The following is a 22,527-nucleotide window of genomic DNA, read 5'->3' as shown; positions in this document are numbered from 1 at the left end:
CACGTACCTCCGGATGCTTGAAGAACGAACACACACACACACACACACACACACACACACACACACACATTGAAATTGATCTAGCGTCATATACTCACCAGTCTGTAATTATAAACCTGACACATTCCCTTTCCCTTTCCCTCTCCCTCTCCCTCTCCCTCTCCCTCTCCCTCTCTCTCTCTCTCTCTCTCTCTCTCTCTCTCTCTCTCTCTAAGGCTGGCTTTTCATTGTGATGCAGGATGGATCTCCCTCCTGTGTGTAACAGGCGGCTCGACTGTAACACTGGATCAAAGTTTAGCTGCAGTGAGCTATTTGTCATAAATTCCAGGCGCCGCACAAGCCCTCGCACGCCTGGGTCTCCTCGTTGCCGGCACAGCCCACAGGCTTGTGGCACCCGCGGCCACAGCTCCCGCAGCCCCCGCCTCCGCCCCGGAGAGGCGGTGTTGGGAATGAGGTCACTATGTCAGGAACTCATTCCAGCGTGAGCTTCTCCTGGGCTCGCCACACAGCTGAAACTGCACAGAGCGCTAGGATTCACAGGGTGGTTGTTGTTGGTGGTGGTTTTTACATCGTGGCTTCCTCTGCTTTTTCTTTTCTTTTCTTTTCTTTTTTTTAATTTTCTGTGTCTCAGACCAGTAAGGCCAAAAAAAAAAAAAATCAATTACATAGTTGTGTGAAAACGTCTTTTTCGCTGCACTGTGAGCCCTGCACCAACTAACTCATGCATATGCACGTGTACGTGGTTGTATTTATAGACACACATACACAGCACGGGGCCCTATTTCATCAGAGCCAGAGAGGAAACGCTTCATCTCTATTTAGAGTACACGAAACAACATATAAACATCTCGAGAGGGAAAGGGGGTGGGAGTTGGGGAGGGAGGAAAGGAAGATAGGGACATCAGCAGTCAGCGCTAAAACCGCAGAGAAATGGAGCCTGCGAGGAAAAGAATAATTAGGGAAGAAGTGAATTCTGTGCTCCTAGGAAGGATGCTGTCCAAACTGCCCCAAAAGAAAGGACACCAAAGCAGGCACCTCTCACTCTCTGCCCTCAAGAACCAGGTATCAGTAAATCATCCGATACAAGAAACCAAAGAGATTTGGGTAGCAGGGGATGCATGTACAGCATGTTCCCCACATCCTCACAAATACAGCAACTAGCCTTCCCTGAATACAAATTACAGGGCACAACCAGAGCTGGGAGAACAAACATGCACTGAATCTCTCAGTGAGACTATGCCAGATTGCTGAGTTCGGACGGTCCCTCGCTACAATCCTACCAGAATCCTTTCTTCTTGTAACTTCTGTGATGTAGCCTGTCTCCCGCGACCTCCTCCCCCAGGAGCCGGGGTTTCATCCCAGCCTGTGCATACCCCCCTGGGGAAGGCCCTCCCTCCAGGAACTGAGTCCTATGACCCCACGGAGGGATTCCCATTCTGCCCTCGGAAAATAAAAAACTTATAACCCTCTTCTGCCTGACCGGTCACTCGGTATCTACAAATAAAAATCCCATCCCTACATTCCAAATGATCTCTTCTCTAGTCGCCTACAGTTTGGGACACTTCGTAACCACACACACTACATGCTCATTGATTGACTGACTGATACATGGTCTTGACATTATTAAAGTTTCTTCAGATCCCTCAACCACCTGACACTTTCCAAATCCTCTGCCCTCGTGGTTTCCCTCCTTTGCTTCTGCTCTGGCGTATCAACTTCCCTCTTGAAATGTACAAAGAACCAGGATGCCTGGGTGGCTCAGTGGGTTAAGCACCTGGCTCTCGGTTTCAGCTCCTGTCACGATCTCACGGTTTCGTGAACTCAAGCCCTGTGTTAGGCTTTGCACTGACAGCACAGAGGCTGCTTGGGATTCTCTCTCTCTCCCTCTCTCTCTCTGCCTCTCCCCCCGCCACCCCGGCTTGAATACTCTCTTGCTCTCTCTCTCAAAATAGATAAACTTAACAAAAAAATGTACAAAGAACCAAATACACTCTAGCTGTGTTCTCACCGTTACCTCCCTTGTTCTGGACTCTATAATATTCACGTGGCCTGAGACTATACAGTAGGCTTTTGGTTGAGTCAGATGGTCAACCCCCAGAGGACTTCTTCACATTAACTGCTATTAAATCAGGTCTCACTTATACACTTGAAAAAAACCCTCATCCATGATGCCCTATGCATTTTCGTCAGAAATGGTTTAGTTTTGATTTTCCTTCCTGATGTATTACTTCCTCTCATTAAAAAAATTTTTTTAACATTTATTTATTTATTTATTTATTTAAAAAAAATTTTTTTTTTCAACGTTTATTTATTTTTGGGACAGAGAGAGACAGAGCATGAACGGGGGAGGGGCAGAGAGAGAGGGAGACACAGAATCGGAAACAGGCTCCAGGCTCTGAGCCGTCAGCCCAGAGCCCGACGCGGGGCTCGAACCCACGGACCGCGAGATCGTGACCTGGCTGAAGTCGGACGCTTAACCGACTGCGCCACCCAGGCGCCCCAACATTTATTTATTTTTGAGAGAGACAGACAGACAGAGTGCAAGTGGGGGAGGGGCAGAGAGAGGGAGACACAGAATCCGCAGCAGGCTCCAGGCTCTGAGCTGTCAGTGCAGGGCCCGATGTGGGGCTCAAACTCACGAGCCGTGAGACCAAGACCTGAGCTGAAGTCGGGCGCTTAACCCACTGAGCCACCCAGGCGCCCCTGCTTCCTCTCATTTAGTATGCCACCTAGATTCTCATCCGTGACACAGACTGAGACTGTAGGCCCAGCACCGGGGCCTCCTGCCGGGACGGCTCACCTTGACTTGACTCCCTCTGAGTGTGGTTGTGTCGTTAGTTATAAATCCACCAAATCTGCCTTCTCCAGCTCGTTCCTGTCAGGCACGGTCTGATCACTACAAGGTTAAAAAGTATGCCTCGTAAACCACTGCACTGTAAGAGTGCAGTGATGTAGCTATGGAATAAATGTATGAAAAATGAAGCTCTAAATACAGCATCTTTAGCTCTGGCAACGTAAGAGCCTCCGAGGAAGCTCTGGGTCACTGGACCACCTCCTGAGAGCTAAAAATTCAGATTTCCTCTATGACATAGAAAAGGTTAAATAAACGGATAAAGAAAAAAAAAATACCCAAAGAAAAAGGATGGAAAATTACAAATCAAAAGGTATTCAAAATTTCTAACATCTGAATATGTATGTTTCCACCTATACATGGGCCTCCAATGACCATATTAGAAACTCACCTAAGCTTTCCAAGGACCCAGCTTTCCACTTTACCCAGTAAAGTAAGTACTATTATCGTCCCCATTTTTTAAAGTTTATTTATTTATTTTAACAGAGAGAGAGAGCACAAGTGGGGTGGGGGCAGAGAGAAGGAGAGAGAATTCCAAGTAGGCCCCATGCTGTAAGCACAGAGCCCAATGTGGGGCTCGAACTCACGAACTGTGAGATCACGACCTGAGCAGAGTTGGAGAGTGGACGCTTAACCGATTGAGCCACCCAGGCTTCCCATTATTATCCCCGTTTTAAAAAGAGATTCACTCTTTCTCAAGTTCCCACAGTTGCTAAGCGGCAGAAGCAGGATTTGAACCTGCAGAACAAGCCCCAGAGCCCGTGCGTTATACCACCCGGCGCGCTTGGGTGGCTCAGTGGTTGAGCATCTGACTTTGGCTCAGGTCATGACCTCACAGTTTGTGAGTTCTAGCCCCACATCCTCTCTGCTGTCAGCGTGGAGCCCGCTTCGGATTCTCTGCCTCCCTCCCCCACCCCCTCTGCCTATCTGCCCGGCACTCTGATGGTTTAGGTACCAGTCTCTGATGGGGAGAGAAACTCAAGAGAGGCGTTATGAGCAGTCCTCGTCCTCCTCCCGGCCCTCCCCCCCACCCCCGCCGCTGCCTCTTGCTCCTTTTAATAACAGTTTTGGTGTTACAGTAAAGATTTACAAACATCACACAGACTATCGCAGAGGTGATTTGATCAGTTGATGAGGTGTGGGCAGAGGTTGTGCCTGGCGCTTGACTGGTTCCTTGGCAAAAGAGGACATCGTAGCACCACCCAGTGACACAGTCATGCAGGATCTTACAGCCTTAGAGCTGCTGTACTTGATAAAGGACAGCAGTAAGTATCTTAAATCGGTTAAAAATATTTATTGGGTACCGAGCTGCAAAGTCTGTGGTAAGGATGGAGATTTGAGCATGTGTGAATAGTGTACGTAATGTAGGATATACACAGTGGTACACACACCTTTTTATGAACAGGTGACACGGTTTCTATTCGTAAGAAGCCTATAAAACACTTGCAGAGATAAGACATCCACACAGAAGAAGTGCAAAGAATGCAAGACAGTGTCTGTCCAAGAGGAGGAACGGGTGACAGGTGCCTCTGAGAACTCTGGAGTAAAGTAGCTGGCCGAAGCAGTCAGGGATGGCTCAAAGGCCAAGGCAAGTTTGTCCTAAAATCCGGACGGACGGGAGACAGAGAAAGGGCATACCACGTGTTAGAACATGAGCTCCTTGGAGAGAGGGGTTTTTGCATGCCCTATGTTTACAGATGTATTCCTGAAAAAGTGCCCAACCAATGGAAGGCACGAAATAAATAGGTGCTGAATGAATGAATGGATGAATGAATGGCCTGCAGAGAGGAAGTATGAGCCCAGGTGTGGAGGTGCTGATGGGGGGAGGTGGGAAGCATGAGGTGGGGCACGGGGTTCCTACTGCAACACAGACGAAGAGGAAGCAAAACGGGGGGCTCAAGGTCAGATTAAGAATAGACTCTAAAGGATTAGAAAATGACCCACCTTATATTTGCAATGAATTCCCCTTGGCATCTGTTACAGCAATTAGTAAGTCTCCTCCCAAGAAGCACTACCCTTGCATGAACTCATCCTCCAAAAACAAGTATTTATACGCTTATGGCAATCCCTTAGAGGGATGATATGTTGACAGTATGGCCAGATGCTGCTTCCCCTGGGGGGTTTCTCTGGCCCCCGACGCCACCCAGAAGTCTGTGATGCCAACACTCTCTCTGGTTTGCAAGAATGTACCAACAGGGGAGATAAAAATCCTCGTCTGCAGCAATATTATACCAAACCTACCCTAATTCAGTGTCATTCAAGTCAACAGACATTTATTAAATGCAACATGTAAGACACTGCTTGTTGCTGAGGTCAGAGTAAACGTGAAGTTACAGCATCTATCCTCACAGTTTTGTGCCAACATCTGAGATGTTCAAGGCAAAGAGAGGAAGAGTATTGTGAGACCAAAGAAAGATGGCAATTTCTGATGTAAGAGACAGGTGGTAAGGAAGCGTGGTGGGAACAGGGTAGTGCTTCAGGAAGGAAGCAGTTGAGGTGGGCCCCGAAGTTGGGTAGACAAAGCGGGAAGAAGAAACATGGTGGGGATGTCTTTCCAGGCAGCAAAGCCGGGTGCTTACAGACCACGTGGGTTAGTACAAGCTGTCTCAGAGAATGACTGGTGGCCGACCTTGCTTGGCTAGCATGGCAGGATACATGAAGGAGATGGGTAGAGATAAAACCAGAGCAGTCAAGCTGAGATAAGATTTTGAAGAGCAGGAAAGTGTAGGAGAAAGGCATTAAAGGTTCTCACAGGGGGTGATGCTATTTATGCTGAAGGTTTATGTTACTGTGGCAACAGGGTATAGGATGCGTCCAAAGAGAGAAGATAATGAATTGTTGACACAAGGGAAGAGCCTATTGTGTGAGCCCCAACAAGATGCAAAGAGTGCCTGAACAAGGGACAGAGACAAGCGCAGAGATGTGAGATGCTTTTCTGTCTCACAAAGGGACTGTTCAAAATGTCCAGCATGAAATATTAGAGTACTATCCTCAATGTATTTCTAGAAGCATCATGTACACCTAATACGACTTGCCGAGAAACTGTCCAAAAGCCTGCACTCTGGTGATAGTCTGACCTCTGGAGTAATGCCCAGGGTAGAATATTAGTTCAAATTGAGAAATAAAGGGAAGAGGAGAAATCCTCTAAAGAAAAATCCTTGGGCACCAATAACAGACCAGGCTTTCCTAGTTGCACAAAAGCTGATCAAAGCTACAAATTTAAAATTCAATGGTGGTTTCAGAAAGAGAAAGTTCCAAAGTTTTCAAGGGGCTTTACAGCCCAGGGTTGACCAAGGTAAGTTCATTATTGTTATGGTGGAAGAAACCATTGCAATTACGGTTGGATTCAATGCAGCATGGGATAGGCAAGGAAAGTAAATATTTAAAGAACGAATACACTCGGTATCCCTACAAGCATTAGAGAGCACCAAAAAGACCACAGAGCCAAGAATAAGGTTATTCTATGTTACTTACTGAAATTCTCCAAAGTCTTTGGATTAGATCATTCCTCGTGGGATTAGGAAAACAGAATAATGACATTTTAGAGCTGGGCAAGGCACTGAAACTCATCTGACTGAGGATAATCCTAGGTTCCAAATGGGAGAAATGACTTCCCCAAGGTTAAAGAGAGTTAATAACAAAGCCACAACTAGCCCCCACAGACGTCCTGATTCTCAGTGCAGACATCTCCTCACAACTCTGCAACACCCTGTAAAACTTATTAAAAGAATATTAAACTGTAAGACCTTTCTGGATGCATTTTCAGTACCATACTATAAATTAAGTAGGCAGATGTCCAATTTTCCATACTTCATTGTGGTATGCATTATTTTTCTGCCCTCAGTTCTTCTAATCAATGTCCAAAGAAGACAAGGAAGGAAAAGATAAAAGTGAGGTGAGAAAAACGGAGAGCTGGTGAGTTTATAGGTAAAAGACAGATTTTAAATTTGATGTTTTGATATTAAATGTCAAGAAAACTACGGGAAAACGTGGGGAAATGAGGTGATATATTTTATTACTAAGCATCTGGATTTGTGGACTATTCATTTCCAAACCACTGGGCAAAAATTCACCTGACTACACCTCAGACAGCGGTGCTCAGTATTTTCTTTTCTCTTTTTTTTCTTTTTTCTTTTTCTTTCTTTCTTTTTTTTTCTTTTTCTTTTTTTTTTTTGTACTCTGTATCTTCATCTGCAGACGACAGGAATGGTGTGCCCAAAGAAGTCCGCAGTCTGCCAGGAAAAAGATTCTGTTTGGAAGTCTCCTTGAAATTCATGCGAGCCACATAATACACTCTGTAATATATCACTTTTTGCCTTAATAGTAAAAGCTCAAAAAAAACGTTTCCACTGAAGATCATTCAACATTGCTTTCCAAAATCCACGAGGGAACCAGCTCCAGGAAGCCCATCCACGTTTGTCCCGAGGTTGTATAAACCTGCAGTGTAGGCCTCAGTCCCTGGAGGCAAACACGCCCCCAATTTGAGAAGCAGCAACTACATCTGAAAATACACCAGAAAGTGGTACTTCCCAATTCGTTTTCAAAGTTATCATCAGTCCCTCTGCAGCTTTAAAGACATACCGTTAGAGAGCCCGAGAGCTCTTTTAGCTGGAGTTAGTTAGAAGGTCAAAGAGCTGAGAAACTGAATTACTTGATCACTGGCTTATTTCATTATGGCCAAGCTATTCTTTCTGTGGGTTGCATTCCTTCTAAGATGGAATCAGGAAAAAAAGAGAGAGAGAGAGAGAGAGAGACAGAAAATGTTGCAAAGGCTGCCATATTTTTTAAAAGGAGACATATCTATAGAACTAACCTCTGACCTCAAGGTGCTTCCAATTAACGAAAGAATGAAAAGTAAACACACATGAAAAGGAGGTATCACACTACGTCCCCAAGAAAACGATGAATAAGAGGGGGAAAAATTACTGCAAACTAAGTCCAGACGGAGTGTAAAGAAATACCGGCCAAACATTTCCATCACAGAGCTGAACTCAGCAGGCCTGGGTTGTGTTCCTACCTCTTACAGGTTCCAACAGAACCCTGTTGGAAGGGGGAAGCCGCTAATCTAACACACACTTCAGGGGAACGGCGGTCCCTTCAATGTGCTGCTTTCCCGACACTTGCATAAACCCTGGACTGACTCTAATGTCTACACCGTTCCAACTAACTAGGGTGCAAACAGGATTTGGACTGTATTTTCAGTACTCACGACAGGGGTTGCAAACAGTGTTTTCAGCACCTGAGACAGGCACTAGTTATTAACAGAAAGACAACAACGTTATTTGGGCTTGGGCTTCCTGTATGTATTCGTTATCACACACTTGAACTTATCTACTAACTTCTTTGGCTGACGTGAGTCCAAACCTCAGTGTCATCCTCTGTATGTCATCTCGCGGAAGTCACAGTCTACCTTTTTATTAACAAATAAAGAATTTACGGAACTAGGGGGACAAAATCAGAAAATCCTGGAGTCAAGAAATACAAACCAGTCATATTGTCTTTTATCCCTCTATAATGGATGGATAAAAAGAATTAGGATTTCTTTGCTGTCTGGGATCACAGTGATTACACAACCATCTATATTTGCTCTGTCCAATACAGTAGCTACTAGCCATGTGTGGGTTTTTTTAAGTTAATTTGAATGAAATAAATTGAAATTTTAGTTCTGTTTCAAGTGCTCATTAGCTAACAGGGGGGCTGGTGTTCACCACATTGCGCACAGCATAAATAGAACACTTCCATCATCTCACAACGTTCTACTGGACAATAGGGATCTCACCTAGTTTATCAATGAGCAATCACAAGAACATCAGGTACCATTCACTTTTACCATGAAAACTGGTAACTTTTTAGACGCAATTTTTTCTAATTAACATACCAAAATCAAGGAGTTTCTTAATATGTTCAAGATCTATGGGTTTTAACACATATGTAGATTTGGGTAATCATCACGATGAGTCAGACACAGAGCAATTCCATCACCCCCTCAAAAAAAACTCTTTCATCCTGATCCTTATATACTCCTAACGCCTGGAAACAACTGATATGTCCATGTTGTTGCATGAAGGAGGAATGGGATGGCGGGTCACATGGTAAGAGTGTGTTTACCTTTATAAGAAACTGCTAGACTACTTCCCAGATTGGTTATGCAGTTTTGCAATCCAATGAACAACGTAGCCTGGGAGCCTTTTCATAGATTTCTTGAGATGTTTCTACATGGTCAAGCATGTTGTCTGCAAATAAGAATGGTTTTATTACAACTTGTAAGCCTTTTAGTTTCTTTTTCCTTAGGAATTTTTTTTAGGAATTCTAGCATGATGTTGAATAGGAACAGTGAGAATGGACATCCTAGTCTTAGCCCCAGTGTTAAGGGGAAATTGTTCAGTCCTTCTCTATTAAATAAGATGTCAGCAGCACAGTTTTGTAGATGTTCTGTGTCAGGTTAAGGAAGTTGCCCTCTATTCCCAGATGAAGAGATTTTATCACGAATGTATGTTGAATTTTGACAATTGCTTTTCTGAATCAATTGACATTATGATGTGATTCTTTTCTTCGTTGGCTTGTTAATATGGTGGATTACAGTGACTGATTTTCAAATGCTGAATTAGCACTGCATTCCAGGTCTAATCCCCACTTGGAAATGGTTTATTATTCTTCCTATATATTACTACATTCAATTTGCTAATATTTGGGGGAGGATTTCTGCATCTATGTTTATGAGGTACATTGGCCTGTAATTTTATGGTAATGTGTCTGGTTTTGGCAGTAGGATAATGCTGGTTTCATAAAGTGAGTTGGGAAGTCCTGCCCCCTCTTCTATTTTCATGTGAAATTAGTGGCATTTCTTCCATAAGTGTTTGGTAGAAAACTATCTGGACCTGGAGATTTGGGTCTTGGGCAGTGAAATTTTAACTATGAGTTTAAAAACGTGTTTAAAGGATACAGAACGGTTCAGGTAATCTACTTCTTGAGTGAGTCCTGATAGGATGTTTTTTCTAGAATTTGGTCCATTTCCTCTAAATTGTTGAATTTATGTACACAGACTTGTTTGTGGTATTCACCTACTTTTTAATGTCTGTGAGATCTGTAGTGATATAGCTTCTTTCACTCCTAGTATTGACAATTTGCATCTTATTTCCTGGTCAATTTGGCTAGAGATTTATCAATTTCATTGCTTTTTTTTTTTTTTTGAAACACCAGTTTCTGACTTCATTGGCTCTATTAATTTTGTTTTGAAATTCCTTGACATCTACACTTTATTGTTTTTCTTTCCTTCTGCTTGCTTTGGATTTATTTGGCTCTCCTCTTTCTAGCTCCTTCAGGTGAAAGCTTAGATTGTTCATTACAGATCTTTTCTTCTTTTCTATCCTAAGCACTTAATCTATATATTTCCCTCTAAGCCCCGCTTTGTCTGCTTCATATGAATTGTGGTATGTTGTATTTTCATTTTTGCTCACCTCAAAATACTTTCTACTTTTCCTGAGACTTCCTCTTTGATCCATGGATTACTTAGAAGCAGTTCTTTAATTTCCTAGCATTTGGGGATTTATCAGTTACCTGTCTGTTGTTGATTTCTAGCTAAATTCCATTATGGTAAAATAACACACTTTGAACTATTTCAACTCTTTTAACTGCTTTTAGATATGTTTTATGTTTCAGGATATCATCTATCTTTGTGAATGATCTCTGAGGATTTCAAAGGAACGTCTATTCTGCTATTTTGAGGAGGAATGCTTTATAAATGTCATTTGGATCTAGTTGGTTAATGGTATTGTTCAGTTTTTCTACATTCTTACTGGTTTTCCACTTACTTATTCTATCAATTACCGCAAGAGCCATGCTGAAGTCCCCAACCAACTATAATCACCCATTTCTCTTTTCGGTTCTATTTTGTCTCATGTACTTTGAAGCTCTGTTGTTAGGTACATACACTGTTAATATACTCTTTTTAGGAGACAATTTTTTTTTTTTTGGTGAGAATATTTACCATGAGATCTATCTTCTTAACACAGATGTTTAAGTGTACAATGCGGTTTTGTTATCCAGAGGCACAATGTTGTCCATCAGATCTCTAGAACTTACTCATCTTGCAAAACTAAAATTTCATACATTTCATTGATTAGCAACTTCCCATTTTCTCCTGTCCCCCGAGTCCCTGGCAGACATCATTCTATTTTTTTGCCCCTATGAATTTGCCTGTTTTAGATATAGTAAGTAGAATCCTGCAGTATTCATCCTTCTATGACTAGCTTATTGGACTTAGCATAGTGTCCTCAAGGCTCATCCATGTTGTTGCTTATTGTAGGACAGCTTGCTTTTTAAAGGCTGAATAATATTCTATTATATGTATATACCACATTTTATCCATTCGTCTGTCGATGGACATTTGGGTTGTTTCACCTCTTGCCTATAGTGAATAGTGTTGCAAGGAACATGAGAGTGCTCATACTTCTTCAAGATCCTGCTTTCAGTTCTTTTGAATAAATAAGAAGTGGGATTTCTGGATCATGTGGTAGTTCTATTTTTAATTTTTTGAGGAAATTTTACATTGTTTTCAATAGTGGCTGCACCATTTTTCATCCCCACCTACAGAGTACAAGATTTCCAATTTCTCTACATCCTCACGAGCACTTGTTTGTTTCTTCTTTTTCTTTCTTCTCTTTTTTTCTTTCTTCTTTTTCTCTTTCTTTTCTTTCCTTCCTTCCTTCCTTCCTTCCTTCCTTCCTTCCTTCCTTCCTTCCCTCCCTCTCTCTCTCTCTCTCTCTCTCTCTCTCTCTCTGATGATTAATCATGTTGAGCATCTTTTCATATACTTGTTGGCCACTCGTATATCTTCTTTGGAGAAATGTCTATTCAAGTCCTTAGCCCATTTTCAATTCAGGTTATTAGTTGTTTGTTTTTGCTACTGAGTTATAGGAGTTGCTTGTGTATTTTAGAAATTAACCTGTTCTTGAATATATGGTTTATAAATATTTTCTCCCATTCCAGAAGTTGCCCTTTTACTTGACTGTTTTTTCTTGCTGTGCAGAAGTATTTTAGTTTGATGTAGTCCAACCTACCTAATTTTGCTTTTGTTGCCAGTGCTTCTGGTGTCATATCCAATGACAATCACTGAAGTCATTGAAATCATTCAGTGTTAATCATTAAAATAACTGCCAAGACTAATGTCATGAAGTTTCCCCTGTTTGCTTCCAAAAGTGTTACAGTTTTGGGTCTTACATTTAAATTTTTATTCCATTTTGAGTTGATTTTTGTGTATGGTAGAAGAGGTACATACACTTTTTATGTCATCTTGGTGAGCTTACACAATTCTTTTTGTGTAACGATCCTCGTTATCCCCAAGCAATTTTCCTTGCTCTGAAGTCTGTTTTTTCTGACATTGATATGGCAAGTCCAGTTTTCTTTCGATTAGTGGTTACGTAGTAAGTCTTTTAACCTCTTACATTCAACCTACTCATCTCATTATATCTAAATTGTATTATTTGTAGACAACCTATCCCTTGGTCATTTTTTTAAAGTCCATTCTGACAATATCTGTTATTTATTTGGTATGTTAAAACATTTATTTTTTTTAATTTTTTTAATGTTTATTTATTTTTGAGACAGAGAGAGACAGAGCCTGAATGGGGGTAGGGTCAGAGAGAGAGGGAGACACAGAATCCAAAGCAGGCTCCAGGCTCTGAGCTGTCGGCACAGAGCCTGATGCGGGGCTCAAACTCACGGACCATGAGATCGTGACCTGAGCTGAAGTCGGACGCTTAACCGACTGAGCCACCCAGGCGCCCCTGTTAAACCATTTATGTTGAATGTAGTTTGTTTAAACGTTGCAATTTAGATATACCACTTTTTATGCTTCTACCCACATTTTGTTCCTGTTTTTCTTTCTTGTTTTCTTTGGATTATTTGAATATTTTTTACTATTCTATTTTAATTTATCTATTGAGTTTTTATTAATTTCTATGTATAGTGTTTTTGGTTGTTACTCTAAACATTTCAGTATATACACCTAGCTTTTCACAGTCTGTTTTAGAATTAATATTTTACTACATCAAGTGAGAAATCTTACCATGATATTGGTTCCTTGACCTTCCTCTTTTATGTTATAGTTATTATATATATTATAGCTATACATACTGAGAAGTTCATTAGTGTTACATTTGTTTTGTCATTACACATAGTTCACAGAACTCGAGAGAAAAATAGTTAATTATATTTAACCAGATATTTATCATCATTGTTTTTCTTTCATTCCTGATGTTCCAAAATTTCCTCTGGCATTTTCTGTCCATCAGCATTTCTTTTAGAGCAGGTCTCTGGCAGTGAATTCTTTTGTTTTCTTTCATCTGAAAATGTCATTATTCCATCTTCATATCTGAAGGATATGTTCACTGGGTATTTTAAAAATAAGTATCATTCTGGCCTTGGTGGCTTCTAATGAAGAATCTGCAGTCATTCAACGTGTTATTTTATAATATGTTATGTATCATTTTTTCTTTAGTTGCTTTCAAGATTTTTTTCCTCTTTAATCTTCAGCAGCTTATGATGTATCCAGGAATGGATTTTTTTGAGTTTATCCTATTTAGTAGGATTTGCTGGTCTTCTTGAATATGAAAGTTTATGTCTTACCAAATTTAGGAAGTTTTCAACCATTATTTCTTCAAACATTTTTTTTCAAATCACACCAGACCTCTGATGACAAAAATGTCAGACATTTTTAGTACTGCCCTATATAACCTGAGACTTTATTTTTTCTTTCAATCTTTTATTCCCTGTTGTTGAGACTTCCATTGATCTATCTTTAAATCCACTGACTTTTCAATTATCTCCTTTCTGGATTGAGCTCATCCATAAATTTTTAACTTTGGTTATTATATATTTCAATTCTAAAATATTTGATTATACATTATATCCTCTATCTCTTTACACTCTATTCTTTTTTTTTTAAGAGAGAGAGAGAGAGAGAGAGAGAGAGAGAGAGAGAGAGAGCATGCACACACACACGTGAGTAGGGAAGGGCCAGAGAGAGAGGGAGAGAGAGAATCTTAAGCAAGCCTATGCAGGGCTTAATCCCATGACAGTGATATCATGACCTGAGCTGAAATCAAGAGTTGGATGCTCAGCCAACAGAGCCACCCCCTTTCTATTCTTTTCAAGAGTGTTTATCCATACTTTTTGAACCATTAATTATAATAGATGATTTAAAGTCTCTGTCTACTAATTGCAACATGTGACACTTTAGCACTGGCAACTGCCGACTGTCCCTTACTATACAAATTGAGATTATCCTAGTTCTTCATATACACTGAGTAATTTTGAGTAATGTTGGTTATTATGTTATGAGACTCTGAGTCTTTAAATCCTTAGGAAAAAGCTGATTTTCCTTTTAAGGGAGGTGATCAACATGGTAAGTTCAGGTTGTAATTTCCAAAGCACCTCTGTTAGCTGTGATTTGAACGTCCGTGTTCTCAAAGCTTTTGCAATGCTATCTGCATCTGTCCACTGTGTGTTCCATTCAGTGGAATCATCCAGTCCATATGTCAGATATCAAAGTGTTCAGAATGCTGCTTAGGGTGCGGATCCACACTTGCACAGCTTGGAAGTGAACCCACGAGTTCATACAGGATTTTATGTGCTATCTCTCTTGAGCTCCCTCCTGTAGGTGATCTGTTCAACACTTCCAAGTTCCCTGGGATCCTTCTTCCAGAAGGCTGGGGCTTTAGTTTCCCTGCTCAAGCATCTACTTCTAGCTACTGTCTCAATCAGTCTGGTGCCGAATTACAGGAGTACAATTGGAGGGAGAAAAAGTAATGGGAATTCACCCCCATACTCGTGGGACCATGCTTCCCCTCATTGGAGAGGATTTCTCTATCTTTACAGTTTGAGATGACTGCCCAAACCCGACGGCTGCTCTCTCCCTGAAGGATGACGAGAAGTTGGACAGGAGAGAAAGAAATAAGAAGAAACAAAACAGTGACTTCCCTCACTCATCTGAATGTAGGAGTCCACTTTTCTCCTCATGAGGCCAGAAAGCGAGGACCTCCTTTGAAGATCGTCCTGTCCACACCAGTGTGCTCTACTGGGTTTTGGACCACCTTCGGGTCTATGCCATGTGATACCAGGGAAGACAAAAAAAAAAAGGAAACTCAACCAATCTGGTGGTACCTCAAATTCTGGTCTCCTTCCCCAATCTGCCTGATCCCGATTCTTGTTAGAGTCCTCAGTCTTCTTTGCAAACTTCACAGCTACATATGGTAGGAAAGACAGGGCGGAGTGTGCTTATCCGTCTTACAAGTGGAATCTTCTTTTTATTGTAGTTCCTTTTTTTTTTGTTTACATAAACATAATAAATAAACAAGCGCTGTTGGTAACAGAAGCAAACGTTAACTTGGGTCTTTGTTTTCCTTTTATACAAATGTCCTTTTATTTTAGGATGTATTTAAGTAGCTTTTTTTTTTTTAATTTTTAAATTTTAGCTGCCCAACGATTCTCCTTCAGCTTATCCATTGCTCACACACTAAGCCCCTCCCCCTTTCCCACCTTGGGGATAGTGGTACAGGCGGACACGGTTGACTAAGATCCACTTCCTTTTTTGAGGCCCCGGTCTCTTGGCACAATATTTGCTTCGGAGTCACTACAGAGAAGCTAATGTGATTGACATGAGCGCCACTGTCCCATTCTCTGCGTCCAGCCTCCGGCACAAGGACTAATGAGCTTTGTCGTCAGTGTTAGATGGATCGGGAGCAATGAGGCACCCACACTCCCCACGAGCCAGATCATTAGCATCAAATGTCATTATTGCCTTCTTTGCTCCCCTTTTGACCCGCTCTCTTCTATCCACACCACACACAGAGCGGTAACAGGTGCTTCAAAGACTCCCTCCTTAGCGGTGACCGAGGCCGTCACGACTGAGAGGAGAAACCAGTGTGGCCTGAGACTTTTACTCAGGTGTATGTTCGCTCCTCCTCCTTTCCCTTCAGACGGCTGGCGTCTGTGGTCCCCGAGGCCCATGTCACCCAATTTGTTCAGGACGTGGGCACGATGAGCCGCTGTCCTCTACTGACGCAAAGCCTTCCGAGGAGAGCAGAACTCTCAAACGTGGCATCGCGGCCACGCACTCCCATCCCTAAGTCACTCTGCCCCCGGATTCCAGTGGCCTTCTCCTTGGAGGGTATTTACAAGGGCTCTGCGAAGACGATGTTCGTGCCACACGTACCGCTCAGCGTGCCGGAGCTGGGCCAGTCCAGGGCTGACAGGCCAGCGAATGCCCGGGGAGCAGGAATCGTCGGTGGGCAGCACGGGGAGTGGGCGAGGGATATTTATCCTTCTACGCTGCGCGGAGCATCCGCTACAAGTCGTATCTGCAGCCTGAGCGCATCTGCTAGAAGAGGTTTACGTGTAATGGGCAAACTTTCCTATGCAGCCCAAATGAGGATTTCAATCCGGCTACTGGCAGCAGCACTGCGGTGGGGGTGCACGTGGGGGAGCGGCCACTCCTCGGCCACACTGCCACGTGGGGCTGCCCCCTTGCTGTCGGTGGGGAGCCACCCGTTGTCCTCCAGCTACGAGGTGACTGCCCTTCCTTCTGCGTGATGCCTCCGTGACACGTGAAGGGTACACGTAAGCCAGGGTCTGGTGGGGGGCGGTGATGTGACCTGGGTCAGGGAACGAGGCCCAGGGGATCCCCCCCCCGCGCACAGCGTGACAAGCGCGCTGGTGCCTTCCGCACATTGCGGGGGCCCTGTGGGGCTTCCCCGCCCAGCTGAGAAAGCACCGCTTTCTTGTCCATCACTTAAACTGAGCTACCAGTGTGGACACCTGTGACAGGTACTCACACAGCAAACGCCCCTGGAGATGTCAGAAATACTACACTCAATACCAATGTTCGGGGGCGCCTGGGTGGCTCAGTCGGTTAAGCGTCCCACTTCCGCCTCAGGTCATGATCTCACGGTTCGTGGGTTCGAGCCCCGCGTCGGGCTCTGTGCTGACAGCTCGGAGCCTGGAGCCTGCTTCGGATTCTGTGTCTCTGCTCCCCCCCCACCCCCCCACTCGTGTGCTCGCAAGCACTCTCGCTTTCAAAAATAGATAAATCTAAAAAAATTTTTAAAAATTACCAATGTTTCTTGAAATAATGACAAATTGAGAAGTGAGTGAAATCTGGGGTGCCTGGGTGGCTCCGTGGGTTGAGCACCTGACTCTTGGTTTCAGATCAGGTCATGATCTCACGGGTTTGGGAGTTCAGCCCACGTATCAGGCTCTTTGCTGGGGTTCCCTCTCTCCCTCTTTCTCTGCCCCTCTCCCATTTGCGCTGTCTCTGCCTCTCTCAAAATAAATAAATAAACTTAAAAATAAATTTAAAATAAACACATAAATTTAAAAAAGTGAGTAAAATCTGATTTCTAACTCAGGCAAAAAATTCAGCTGAACCTTCGCCCCCAAAGGATTATAGAGAACAAGAGAACTGACAAGGCATAGAGTGCTGTTGCACAGTCTACCTGGAGAGGAGAAGGTGACTGATCAGCTCCCTTATACTCGGGTTTGCTTAGAGGTCTGGACCCAAATCAATAGTTGCCACAGCAGCAGACAATACGTTTACCATCTAAAAACTATAAACCCTGCAAATGATAAAGCCAGCATTCATTCACCAGAAGTATGAATCAAACTAATTGACGAAGTAAGTGTCTCTGAATATTAAGCTGTTAATATAAAATAATTCTAAATTCATGAAATCTATCAACAAAAGTTACCTATAACCTTCTTTATAATCAAAGAATGATGGTGGTGGGGGGCGCCTGAGTGGTTCAGGCGGTTGAGTATCCGACTCCGGCTCGGGTCAAGATCTCAAGGCTTCATGAGTTCGAGCCCTGCATCAGGCTCTCTGCTGTCAGCACAGAACCTGCTTTGGATCCTCTGTCCCCCTCTCTCTTTGCCCCTCCCCTGCTTGCGTTCTCTCTCTCTCAAAGAAAAAATAAACGTTAAAAGAAAAGTATCATGGTACGTTTTTGCTTCCACATTTTACCTTTTATTCTCTTTTCTTGCTGATAAATAACTGCCAATTCAAGTTTTTTAAATTTTATTATCTTTTTGGTTGTTTGTTTTTCTGGAAGTAACACATACATTGATGAAAGAGGCTATACTCTTAATGATCTGTTCAGATTAGGAAAAATTTTCTGTTAACTTTAAAAAAATCAGCATGGATTCCGCATTCATATTTTGAAGTGATACAGAGTCGCAGTCTCATAGGAATAGCAAAACCATCCTGTTTAAAGTTCCACACCCTATAAAATCCCTTTTTGAGACCAAATGACTGAGAAAGAAATTATTTCCATTGTGATACTATGTAATATTCCTTTATGCTAAAATATAACCTATTCTTGCCTATATACCTTAAAGTCATACTATTTAGTCATTGTAAGTATTTAAATTTTCGTCTTCTTGTGTTACATTATTTACCTTTTTTTTTTTTTTTTTTTTTGAGAGAGAGCACAAGTAGAGGAGGGGGACAGAGGATCCAAAGTGTGCTCTGTGCTGACAGCAGTAAGCCCAACGAAGGACTCAAACCCACGAACTGTGAGATCATGACCTGAGCCGAGGTCGGACGCTCAACTGACTGAGCCATCCAGGCACGCCCCCCCCCCCCTCCTTGTTTTAGTACCTTTTATCCCTTCTAGCCTCATCCCCTCCGCAGTCCAACCTAGCCTCAAGAAAGAAAAAAAGATCCCCTGGCAACAAAGATCCTTTTAGTAAACTGGCTTGGGGACACAAAGTGGTCTGGGAAAAGTGTTTGTCTTTTCAGCACTTGGTTTAAGAGGTAGGATCTCTGTCTCCCAAGCTGTGCAGGCTGATGGTTGGTTACCTGGGAGCCAGAAAATGACAGTGGGACCAGTACTTTCCAAATTCTGGACCTATTATTTCATCAATCCCCAATGAAAGGAAGGAAAAATTAGGACAACACAGAATTTTCACCAAGATAACTCTACTTGATTAAAAAACTGTCTTTGACCATGATAACGTTTGATGCTTTTTTAAAAGCACTTCCTGGCTGGAACTGAAAGGTGGTAATCTTATTTTGGTCCACACAGACTTTATTGAAATGCTTTTGGTCTGTGAAGTCCAGATCCTGAGACCCCTTGGATTAGATTTCAGATGGGAGGGAGGGAGGAAGGCACAGGTATCTATAATCCTGACACATCCTGAAACCATTCCAACTCATGGGTGATCCCCAGGATTTGGAAACCAAAGTGTTACTGACCTTGATATCTTTGGGATAAAGGAGGTATTGTTTTTAGCTATATAATCAATGTGTGCTAATGAATTTTTTTTTAATTTTTTTTTTCAACGTTTATTTTTATTTTTGGGACAGAGAGAGACAGAGCATGAACGGGGGAGGGGCAGAGAGAGAGGGAGACACAGAATCGGAAACAGGCTCCAGGCTCTGAGCCATCAGCCCAGAGCCTGACGCGGGGCTCGAACTCACAGACCGCGAGATCGTGACCTGGCTGAAGTCGGACGCTTAACTGACTGCGCCACCCAGGCGCCCCAACTAATGAATTTTTTTAAGTGGAGCACCTCACTGTTTTTCCTTAAGCTTTGTCTTCTTCATTCTGTGTTTCTCCTACTTTTTAAAAAACAGGGTTTTCAGGACACCGAGGTGGCACAGTTAGTTAAGTGTCAGACTCTTGATTTCAGCTCAGGTCATGATCTACGGTTTGAGAGTTCGAGCCTCATGTCGGGTTCTGCACTGACAGCACAGACAGCTGTCTATGGGATTCTCTCTCTCTGCCCCTCCCCTACGCTCTCTCCCTCTCTAAATAAACAAATAAGCAAAAAAAAAAAAAAAAAAGGGTATTTCATATTTCTATCTGCAGGATTAACATTACTAAGTCCCTGGTTTATACATTTTAACGTTCTGTACTTTTTTTGGCACTATTTTGTAATCTGAAAGTGATCTTTTTCATCCTATACAACGTAATGACTTTCCTTCTGAGCTTATTGCCATTTTCACCATATCTTACAATCCAACTATGTCTGATTTTACGAAACTAAAACAAAGCAAACACAACGATTCCGGCATTAGGAAAATCAACAAATTCGGTCAGGGACCCCGTGGGTCCCAAACATCCAACTGTCAGGTCTGGACAACATGTAGTATGTGTTTCAGTGTCTTCGCCTCTACCCTCACTCACCCTTAAGGACACCAGATATGGTCAATGCTCCCCTTTCTTCCTCCTGCACCATTTAACCGTCTCATAATGCCACTTGCCGTAAGCATCTTCACTCCCCCTCCCCTTTAACAATTTCCCTCTCATCGACAATGCCCACCCAGCACCTGACAATATTTCTCCCTTCCCTCCTCCTACCGATAATAATGCCCACACTTATTGCGTGCCTATATGTGCCAGGCATTACCAAGGGGCTTTACCTATGTCCTTTCATTTATTTGTCACTGGAACATGATAAGACCGATGCCATTATCTCCATTTGATGGATGAACACCAGGAGAATTTGGTAACTTGCTTGGGGTCACAGTCAATACACAGCTTTCAGGACAGATAATCATAACAATTATGATATTGATAGAGTTATATCCAGAGGAAGGGAAAAAAAAGGTCTGAAGCAGAACCTGACAAAGTCAAGAACAATTCGTTTCTTTTAATAGCCCTCGAAAGTAGAGATTAGAAGATGAAGTCACAATTTCCACGTGTATCCTAGGTCATGGCCTCTAATTATAGACTTATGCACTCAGGGTGAAGATAGTTAAAAGCTATTTCTAATTCAACATTTCTGGGGTAGTATCTTCTTCCATTTTCCACAGCCATCTGTAGCACTTTTATTTCATGGAAATAAACACTGTGTGGTTTGGCCTGAGTACATAACCACCACTGAGCAGAGCTTCTGGGGAAAGTGCATTACGGGAAGGCTGCAGTGTGATGAACCGGCAAGGTCTCCCATTGACTCCAGAGACCCATCAGTCTGTCAATCAAATGCAGAAGAGCCGCATTAGACGGCTGTAGCTCTTTCCAGCTTCGGCTTTTCAGTTCCAAACGGTTGACTTTATCAATTTCTTTGGGGAAACGAGTCATGTGTAAATCATTAAAAGACAATCTGGATTCTAAATTCACATCTAGGGTCTGAGACTCCCCCGGCTGCTTCAAGAAAGGAGTGTTCGCAAGGGCTCCAACCTTCACCCCCCTCTCTTCCGCAGCCATATCCCCAGCAGAGGCACCCCCATCCACTATCCCGGTTGTAACCCCCAGCTTCACACAGCTGAGAAGGGGCCAAACCTCCCTCTCTGGTCCTAAAACTTTCCTCTGACTTCCAGACCCACCTCTCACTTCTCTCCTTACCAGACAACTCCGTCTACATGTCCCCAGTGCCTTAAACTCCACCTGTCCAAAACGAAATTTGTTATCCTTCCCATAAATACTGCAACCTCTTTGATGTCTGAGTTTGGATTACAGCACCATCATGGATGCAGACACGTGACCCATGAATGCCAGATTCCTGTGTTTTCCTCACTGACCACCCCCACCCCCCATAATCTAAAGAGTCAATAAAGCCAGTCTACTCCCTGCCTGGTTGTCTCTAAATCTGTTCCCTTTCTTCTGCTTTGCTGTTAGCCAGTCTCTGCCTCTCTGGACCACCTGCAAAGCCTGCTGCTATTTCTCGAACTACCAGAATACTCTTCATGTCTGATGCTCCTGTATTTATGTACCTTGGTTTCATCAGCTTGAAAATTGGAATGTAACCAACATCAAATGCTCTAAATGTGTTGATAACAATTACATCCCTATTTTCAAGCTAATAAAACCAAGAATGTTATACAAATACAAGTGATAAAATTTTCTTATCATATCAGAAAGATATTCCTCTAGAACAACTTATCTGCGTTGAAGAACAAATCATTTTTCTCCTATCCCAGCAGGAAAGAGATCCCATTAAGGTTAAAATAATTCGATCACTGCAGCAGTTCAACGCAAACAGGAGACAGAGATACTGACATATACGGGGTACCTACCACACGACAGGTACGAGATGCCAGGTACTTTTTGTAAGTTACCAAAATTAATACAACCCTGTAATAAAGGAATAACCCCCATTTCAAGGGATAACACTGAGTAATTTGTTCTGTCTCAGAGCACTAAGTGGTACATCCAGGATCCAAATGTCACTCTGTGCAGTATCCCAGCCCACGCACTTGACATCGTCTGGCAACCCACCTCACCAAGAAAACGCTGAGGCTCACAGGGGCAAGGAATGATTAAAAGATTCACACACAGGGGCGCCTGGGTGGCTCAGTCGGTTGAGCGTCTGACTTCGGCTCAGGTCATGATCTCGCAGTTCACGAGTTTGAGCCCTGCGTCGGGCACTGTACTGACAGCTCCAGAGTCTGGAGTCTGCTTTGGATCCTGTGTCTCCCTCTCTCTCTCTGCCCCTCCCCCGCTCACACTGGGTCTCTCTCTCTCTCTCTCTCTCTCTCTCAAAAATAAACATTAAAAAAAAAAGAGTTACGTACATGGTATCATTGCTTTCATCTAAATTCAACCATAATATTTCTTTTGGTCAAAATTTCAGATTTCAAGGAATATAAAACCTTTATGTTGACTGAAAGAGGAACTAGGTAAAGATGAGAAACATGAGTTGATGATACGAAAATTCAACTGGCAACACAGCTCAGA

General features: G+C 42.8%; 1 protein-coding gene across 4 annotated transcripts in view; it reads right to left on the bottom strand.

Annotated features, from left to right (window-relative positions):
• STOX2 (storkhead box 2) overlaps window positions 1–22,527 on the bottom strand; it is a 226,266-nt gene that overhangs the window by 36,872 nt on the left and 166,867 nt on the right. Inside the window, exon 1 of one of the 4 annotated variants that reach the window (XM_045055207.1) lies at window positions 99–116. The exons of the other annotated variants lie outside the window; for them this stretch is intronic. The gene's annotated coding sequence lies outside the window, so the exon portion shown is untranslated. Of the gene's footprint in view, window positions 1–98; window positions 117–22,527 lie in introns of those variants that run through there. 4 annotated transcript variants of the gene reach the window in all.

This window comes from Felis catus, chromosome B1 (genome assembly GCF_018350175.1).
Source record: "Felis catus isolate Fca126 chromosome B1, F.catus_Fca126_mat1.0, whole genome shotgun sequence".
Classification (NCBI taxonomy): Eukaryota; Metazoa; Chordata; class Mammalia; order Carnivora; family Felidae; genus Felis; species Felis catus.
Note: the sequence above shows the minus strand (reverse complement) of the source record. Positions and strands in the feature narration are given on the sequence as shown.